Genomic DNA, 8,772 nt, shown 5'->3' with positions numbered 1-8,772 from the left:
AGAAGCCTCTGAATTGTAAAAAATGCACATAGATCAAACACATTATAAATTATTTAATATTTCAACCAAGAAAATCTGTGATTAAAATTAAATATTTATTTTCAATTATTTTTGGAGTTGATTTAATACCAAAATTATTAACTCAATTGTATCTTCCCTTCTTCACTACAATCAGGAAGAAATCCAATTTATTAATCTTGTAACATATATTTTATATGATCCTGGAGGCTCTAGAAGTGTAATAAGCAAAGAAAACAAAATAGAAAGTATAAACATTGCAAAAGGAAGAAGTACACAGTTAATTTTCAAAGAACATGATTGCCTACCTAGAAAATCCAAGGAATTTACAAGGCAATTACTTAGAACAAATAAGTAAATTTAGCAGGTCACAGGACAGAAGACCAATATAAAAATCAATTTTATTTATGTGTACCAGGAGCAGACAATTTGAAAATGGAGTACAAATCAATATTATGTACCATAACATCAAAAACAAAATAGTAAAGAATAAATTTACAAAGCAATGGGAAATCCAAAAACTTTTCTGAATATCAATTTATTTTGATGGGTCCATTTTAGATTTGAAGTGATTTTCATACTGTGAATATATTATAGAACTCAACATCATAAGCTTATACTTTTGGGAAGATCTATAGTATATGTTAGCAACTGAGAACTCCTTAAGGTTTCTTTCAACTCACAGAAAAAAGAATAGCACAATCAATGTTAGTGGAGCCACATCTATCAGATTGGAGAGGGACTGAAAATTACTGGAAATCAATAAATGAAACCTTAAATGAAAAAATTGATTTTGTCATCAAAAAACACAGTTTGACTTACAGGATTTTAGATGCATTAAATATACGGAAACTTGATTGGTAAAATGGCAATAAAATATGATCTACCAAATATAGCAGAAATCCATGATTTCATATTGATACACATGACTGACAATATGTGAATATGAAAGAAATATCTTCCTTAGAGGCAGATATCACCAATAAACAGAGACGTAATAGAAAATCCACAAAGGGTTCTAAAATTAGTAGGTGAACATTGGATTAGATATAAGATGTTTCTGTATTCTCAGAGTGTTTCCAGAAAAATCAATTACTTATTACAAAGGAGAAAAATCATAACTTTACTGTAGGAAAACCTGGGGGAATCCCATTTTAACAAAATCATTAAAGTAATATCAACAGCATGTTGTATCTGTGGATATGAGTCTTGAGAAAAGAAGGAACCTAAGTCCTGAGCTACCACAATAAAAAGATGTTCACCTAAGAATATTTACAGAGAAGCAGCAGCGTTTTGAGGCATACTACAACATAATTGTCCCTTTACAAGATGCGAGGTTAGAAAAGAGATAAAAGAATATTAATATGAGAAGAGGGGATTTGAAAACCAAATATTCCAAGTGTATATATAATATGCAGAGCTACTGTGTGAGGCATTACTGGGGTCATGTAAAGTCTAGAGCATACTATGGAAATATGGTGATGGCCACCAGTTTTTGGTTTGATAATTGCATTGGAATCAGAAGATAAAATACTTTTATTTAGTGATAATATTAGTTTAGTATATTATTTCACTCTCAAGTTAGAACTCTGTATCCCTAGCCACAAAAACAGTGTGGTGCAGAGGGAGAGAGAATAAGAAGACATATAAAGGAAACACAGAAACAAGTTATAGAAGAGAGTTTAAAAAAGTTTCTTATGTAACCCTTATAAGTTATCTGTGTTTGAACTAATAGAATATTAAAGACACATACACACACACAATATAAAACTTTATCTTGAGGTTTCTGCTACCTTATTGAGTTGAAAGTACATCCACTTCAATTCAGGAAAAAAAATAATTGTCACACTGAATCCAAGTAAGAGAACTAAGTAGTTTGAATTCTCTCATTTAAAAGAGCAAAAACGTTTTTGGAATGTGATTGACAAGCTTTGGAAATTAATTTCACTTTCCTTGGGCGTCAATCATACCAACCCTGCATCACCTCACATGGTTAAACTGCTTCACCTTGGCCCTTGTTGCCATTGGAAATGAGAACTTACTTTTGCCTTTGGGGCCTATTCCATCATTGGGTCCTCATGGAGACTGACAACTAGAGGGGCACATGAATGTATTTCTGATCTATATGTGTCCATTGGGACTGGGCTTGAAATTCTGATATGTTTTACATGCCTTCCAGAAACAGGTCTGGGATGGTAACGATCCTCCAGCCCTATTCATCTAAGTTGAAGGGAACCTGAGTCTGAATTCTTAGGAGGAAATTATCATCTTCTAACTGCTTTGGTCCTATGAACTCAGACAGACACATTGCTTATTATTGTCTAACCTCCTTGACAAGCATAATGGGGAATCACAAGTGAACTTGAACTAGGAAACATGGTACCGGCTTTAACTGCTTAGATGCAGTTTAGGAACAGGGACAATATGCATTTGACTAAAGCAGATGATGAATAAAGCATAGCTACACGCTCACTTTGTAGTCAGGATTCTAAACGACTAGCAAAGTCACACATTCTAAAGTTATGCATGTCCTTAATAATCTCCTTATTCAAATCATGAAAAGGACACACACAAGGACACACACACACATACACACGCGCGCTCACATGATCTAGATGATCAGAATGAATTCCATCCAAATAGAGTTCAAGTCATTTATTGACTAAATCCTGCTCAATGTCTTATATAATGCTGTAGTATTAATAAGCTTAGCAAAGAAAAATAACAGAGAGGAGCTGAATAATCTGTGCAAAGTTAACATATGGAAAAACTTGTCCTCAAAGAGGAAATGGAAAATTATGATTTCCAAAACCTGGTAGTGTCAGGCAGCAGGGAAAGAAAGGGGATGGGAAACCCGCATCCTGCCAGAGCACCGGTACTCTGGCCTGGTGGACACGGGAGGCACTCCACTCCACTCGGTGGGTGTCTGGCTGTGGTGAGCCACTATCCTAGTCTGCAGGGAGTGGAGAGGGCACAGCCCTATAGGCTCTCAGTCTTGGACATCCCAGATGCCGCTGGACATTGCTGAAGAGCTGAGAATGAATTGGGGGCCCCTGGGGCAGCTCACTAGGCTCTGGGGATGATGGGAGAAAAGGGATGGGGTGGGGAAGGGGTTTCCCCGCCATGGTTCTTGTATGGGCGTGGGGCGTGAGTCCTTGGTCTAGTCTCAAGGCCGTAGCTGGAAGACTTTCCTGCAGGAGATTAGATGTGGCTCTTTAGGGGAAGGCCTAATCAATTGCCCCAGCACAAGTCTAGACGAAAGGACGCAATCCATGGTCTTAAGGCGTTTTATTATAGGAGAGAGAGAATAGAGAGAGAGAGAGAAGAGAGAGAGAGAGAGAGAGAGAGAGAGAGAGAGAGAGAGAGAGAGAGAGAGAGAGAGAGAGAGAGAGAGAGAGAGAGAGAATGGAAAAGTAGAGACTGGCCATGGTCACTTGGAGAGAGGTGGAAGGGAGGGGAAAGAGGGAGCAAGAGGTGAGAGTAAAGACAAGAAGCTAAGAGGTTGAGAGAGAGAGGAGGGGTCAAGCAACTCCTTTTACAGTGGGCTGGGCTACCTTTCTGTTCCCAGGGTACTGTGGGGCAGGGCATACCTGGCTGTGGTCAGTGACTGGGGGTGGAGTCCAGCCAGAATACTGGGAGCTTGGGGCATCATCTAGCCACAGGATAATGGAGTGAGGACTCGTGGTGTCAGTGTCTATGTCTGGAGGCATAGCTTTACTGTTCCATCCCTTGTAGAATTCTCTACTGGGTCTCCAGAATAAGCCTCAAGAACCCAAGAACACAGATTGCTTTTCACAGTCCAACATGGTAGTACTGACTTATAAAAGCAAAGAAATGTGAAAATACCCACCTAAATAGTACTTCATACCTTCATACCTTGTTAAATCTTACACAATTACACATGAATATAAAATTACACATGAATATAAATAATTTCTGGCTAGGCATGGAAACAGGGCAATTCTAAAGTAATTTGGATAGCTACAATTAGGTGAAAAGGCAAGCTTTGAATCCAATAGATTCTGTTTCAAGAAAACAAAATAGATTAATTGTCTTGGAAGACACCAGATTGTGAATATTGGTCTTCAATAAAGACAAATATTCTCATAAACATTTGGGAGTTTCCACATCCAGGAGAACACATGCATGGACACACACACACACATACACACACAGAGGTATGCATACACACATGTACACACAAGTATACACAAAAGATTATCATAGAGTTTGAATCAGAAAATCTCATGCTTCCAAAAACAAGGTAGTGTCTGCATGAAGAAACATGAGCAGTGGTCCAGAGGACTATGTGAGTTGTCTAAATAAGAATTTTGATATAGATATTAAAAATATTCACCCAATAAAATTCTATAGTCAAAGGTAAAAGAAATTTTGTCTTACATTGTCTGGCAGTGTCTGCTTTTTTTCCTGGGGTGATGCATTAGAGCAACCGTATCTCTTTCTAATACTGATAATGTTATGAGTTTTTCATGAATTATACAGGAGATTCAACTTTTTCCAGAGCTAACATATAGAAAATGCATTTTCCATATTTTTTTACATAAGTCCCAGTGATCTTATGACTTCGATTAAGTGATAGCAAATACTACTGGTAGACACTCTAAAAGTCTTTGTGATAAATGCAAGGTACATAAATAATATATTTTCAAATAAATTAATCACTCTAGAAAATATAACATGACCAGATACATTTTAATCTTGAAAACCAGAAGGAAACACTATTAATATAATTTATTATTATAATATGCCTAACAAAAATATATACATTAAATGACTCTAAAAAAACAATGAAATTCACACACATACACACAAAACGAAAAAAAAAAGAAAAATAACCCAACAACAATTAGTTATAGCTTGAAAGCAATGTCCCTGGAAGTCTCCTGTATTGAATACTTCATTCCCTGGTAGAAATGCTATCATTGTGAATTCTAGAAACTTCAGTAAATGGAGCTGGGTTGGGGGAAGTGAGTCACTGGGGACACATTAGAAGGCTTACCTCTCTAGGTCTCTTCAGCCCTTTGCCTCTTGTGTCCTATGAGGGGAACATGCTACTTCTGGATCTCCTAACACTGTCACATTCTACACTGGTATATGGGGCAAGAAACCTGAAAAGAGCCCAAAGCTTTCTTTGCTCTTTTTAGTGGTTCTCTCAAGAATTTTGTTCACAGCCCTGCAAAAGTAACTAAACAAACTTATAATGACAGTGTGCTATCTGCCTAAACTATTTTGTTTAATGAAGAAATCTCACAGTTTGTACCATTCAAAATAAGGAATATATATCTGCTTAAGTTTATTATACAACATTTAGAAAATCTATCCAGTACAATTACATAATGAAAGAACATTACAGATGGTAATGAGTTGATACAAATTATTTTCCCATCATGTGGACTTATATGTGACAAGCCCAGGAGAATAAAAACATTTTGTACAGATAAACATTACTTCATGAAGTAATCTCAACAGCTCCAAAACACAGAAATTTGTTAGAGAATTCAACTGTAATAGAAAATGTAAAACATCTTCACAGGATATGCCCCTTGTTTAAGTTTAAGGTTTATGCAAACTTTTGCACAGGCTAGGAAACTGACAGGATAAACCATTTCAAGTTCTGACATTATCCTCTTGCCATCTTTTCTACCAGGTAAAGGGAGGAATGGCTGATACAAACAAATGGACCTAAATTTTGTCTTGCCTTGCATTAGAAAGGGATGGATCTCATTTAGAAAATGATATTGCCCTTGGTAATTAGCACACTCATTATAGACATAGTGAAATTGGGATCTAGATTTTGTGGGTATTTGTAATCAGGTAACTGACTGAAACATCCAAGTTGTAGAACAGATAGGGAATTGGTAGTAGAGTAATACAGCTAACAGAGGTTTTGATGACACTTGCAGTCAACATGATACGATTTGATCATCTAAAGTAATGTGTGTGGTCATCATTGGAGCCTTTGAAAGTATTAGAAATTTTGAAAATGTGAAAAAGAAATTATAGTAAATCTAAGAGCTTCTTCAAAGCTGACAAGAAGCTCACTAGAAGGAAGAAAGAGAGACACCAGTGGAGGACAGAGAGATTAAATAGGAAGAATATTCACTGCTGGCTTCCAGGATGAAGGCTGTCATGAGTCAGGTAAACAAGTTGAAAACTGTCTCTGAAACAGATCTTGTCACTCAACCTAGAGTATTATTTGACAACCTACATCTGTATGGAAGCCCTCATTTTCCTAAAGACATCCTGTAAGTGGCCAAGGCCAGCAATGTTCATGCACTGACCTTAAAAAAGACGAGCACAATTCACACATGAGTAGTCTGTCAGTTTATAGTAAGCTGTTTTCTTTATTAATTTAATAATATCTAATTATTTTATCCTTCCCTCAACTCTTCTTAGATTCTACCTGCCTACCTACCCATTCATCATCATATTCTTCCTCTCCCTCTCTATAAACAAAACAGAAAACATGTCAAACAACAGGCAAAAACCTGAAAATCAAAGCAGACAATCTTAAAAGTTTAAGGAAAATCAGAAAGACAACATGCTAATTCACAAAGAGGTTCCCAGCTGGACATTGTGTTGAGGGCAAGAGACTTTGGAACACTCAACCCTAAACCAAACGTCTTCCTCACGACCCTCTCCTTAAGGCTCATGGGTCTCTGCCAAATGGGAGGCAGGGAGATTGTAAGAGTTAGATGTATAGAGTTAGATGTTATGTGTGATGTCCAAGAAAACAGCAAGCTGGGGCATAGGACCAGAGTACAATAAATTTACATTGTTATAGGTAATTTGTTATAACAGTTACAAAAACTAAACACAGAGTCAAATAAATAACTGGATAGGATTAATTTTTAAGTCAGTATGCCTTTTGATTATGTGAAGGACAAAAAGAATAGAAGAAAATTAACTCTACGAGTCTATTTTTTTTTTAAGCATAGAATTAGCATTTCCAAAATAACACAAAATGCATCACTGGGAAAATATTTTTAAAAGAACGTCACACGGCTTAAAAATTGTGCTTATGTTTTTTTATGCATGAATGTACAAATTACAGTAACTTTTGGCTTATTTACTCATCAGATAAAAGAATTTTAGCATATTAGATATAAAATGCAAGACTATAGACTATTTAAAATGTAAAATCTACATATTAAAATTAGAAATGAACAGACAAAATAGAATATTTTCTAAGAATTTAAGAATAAATATGTACATTGTTTTCAGCATGAACCTAAATCTTAGGTAAAATATGGTTCATTAGATCTACAAGGATTTGAATGTTGTCATGCTAAGTACAACCTAAGGAGAACGTTGAAGAGCAGAGGTAAGAATAAAATTCTTAGAGTAAATGTATGAACTAAAATTCCACTTGGAACAAAGTCAAAGTTTATTCAGTCAAAACAATAATCAAGGAGATAATTACACACTTGTCCATTTACAAAATGGACAAACATACAAACAAGTAGAAACCTTGAAGATTTTTGCATTAATTATCTGATTCTAAAGAGAATATAAATAATAAAATAAAATGTAAATAGAAATTGTCAGGTTATTAAAATAAAAATTGTTAAATGAAAACAAAAAAGAAAGAAAAGAAAAGAGTCTTTAAGTATCCATCAGTGATAAAGAAACACAGCTCCCAGCAATCGCAGTAACAATGTAAGGAACAAGATGGTATTGCTAATGTGAACTGTTTGGAATTTCTGAAACACCCACAACCAAGTCACTCTTCTGAAATTCTGAAAATCCAGATCTGGTTGTGAATACCTATGGGCATTTCGTAACAGAGACCTGAGCCATTCTGACACATACCTCCTTGGATGTTTAAGAGAAAGACATAGTAAAAATCACATTAAAATCCTTGCTATATAATAATTATAGAAGAAATGATTATGATTATAGAAGAAAGGAATTTGGAGATACATGGGAGCAATGAGAGCATGAAAATGATTCGTATAAATGATGTAAACACAGGTTGTTGCAATCCTCTAGTATAGGAGAGCTAATTGTGAAAAGTTTCCCAGTGTCAAAGTCCATGAAGCACATGGCTTTCTTCCAAACTTCCCTGGTCTCTGTTGTCTTGAGCTCTAGTTGCTCTGGTGATGTGTCAAATACTCTGAAGGTTGATGTATTTGCAGTGAGCGTGCTACTAATCAGTAAATAAGGATCATTAAAACCAATGTCACTTGAGATGTCTGAAACTATGGGAACTCAATGAAGTCAGTATCTTTGGAAGATGTCTTGGTGGATTTTGCAGGATCAAGCCTCCAGCAGGAGGAGTGATTTTTAATTAATCAATGGGCATTGCATAGAGAATAAGATGACCCATTTAGGAATGGACTTATGAAAAAACAGGGAAATGAAATGAAGAACTATCATGATTTTCTTCCTTAAAAGAGAGGTTCAGAGAGTGTTTGTACTTGACAATGTATCAAAGAGAGCATGTTCTTATAAGAAACATGGACCAGTCACTTTTCTTTCTTTCTTTTGTTCTTTCTTTCTTGCCTTCTTTCTTTCTTTCTTTCTTTCTTTCTTTCTTTCTTTCTTTCTTTCTTTCTTTCTTTCATCTTTCCTCCCCCCCAACTTACATATTTTTCTTTTCTTTTTAGGTTGAAATGACCACATTTTCTACCCTGTGAGCAAAGGGGCTTGCTAAAACAAAAAGGGAAATTGTTCATCTTCACATAGTAAAAAATATTCTCAGCATTTATGCATTTTCTTTTTTTTTCTTTA

The sequence above is a fragment of the Mastomys coucha genome, unplaced genomic scaffold (genome assembly GCF_008632895.1).
Source record: "Mastomys coucha isolate ucsf_1 unplaced genomic scaffold, UCSF_Mcou_1 pScaffold13, whole genome shotgun sequence".
Taxonomy (NCBI): Eukaryota; Metazoa; Chordata; class Mammalia; order Rodentia; family Muridae; genus Mastomys; species Mastomys coucha.
This window is presented reverse-complemented; position numbering follows the sequence as displayed.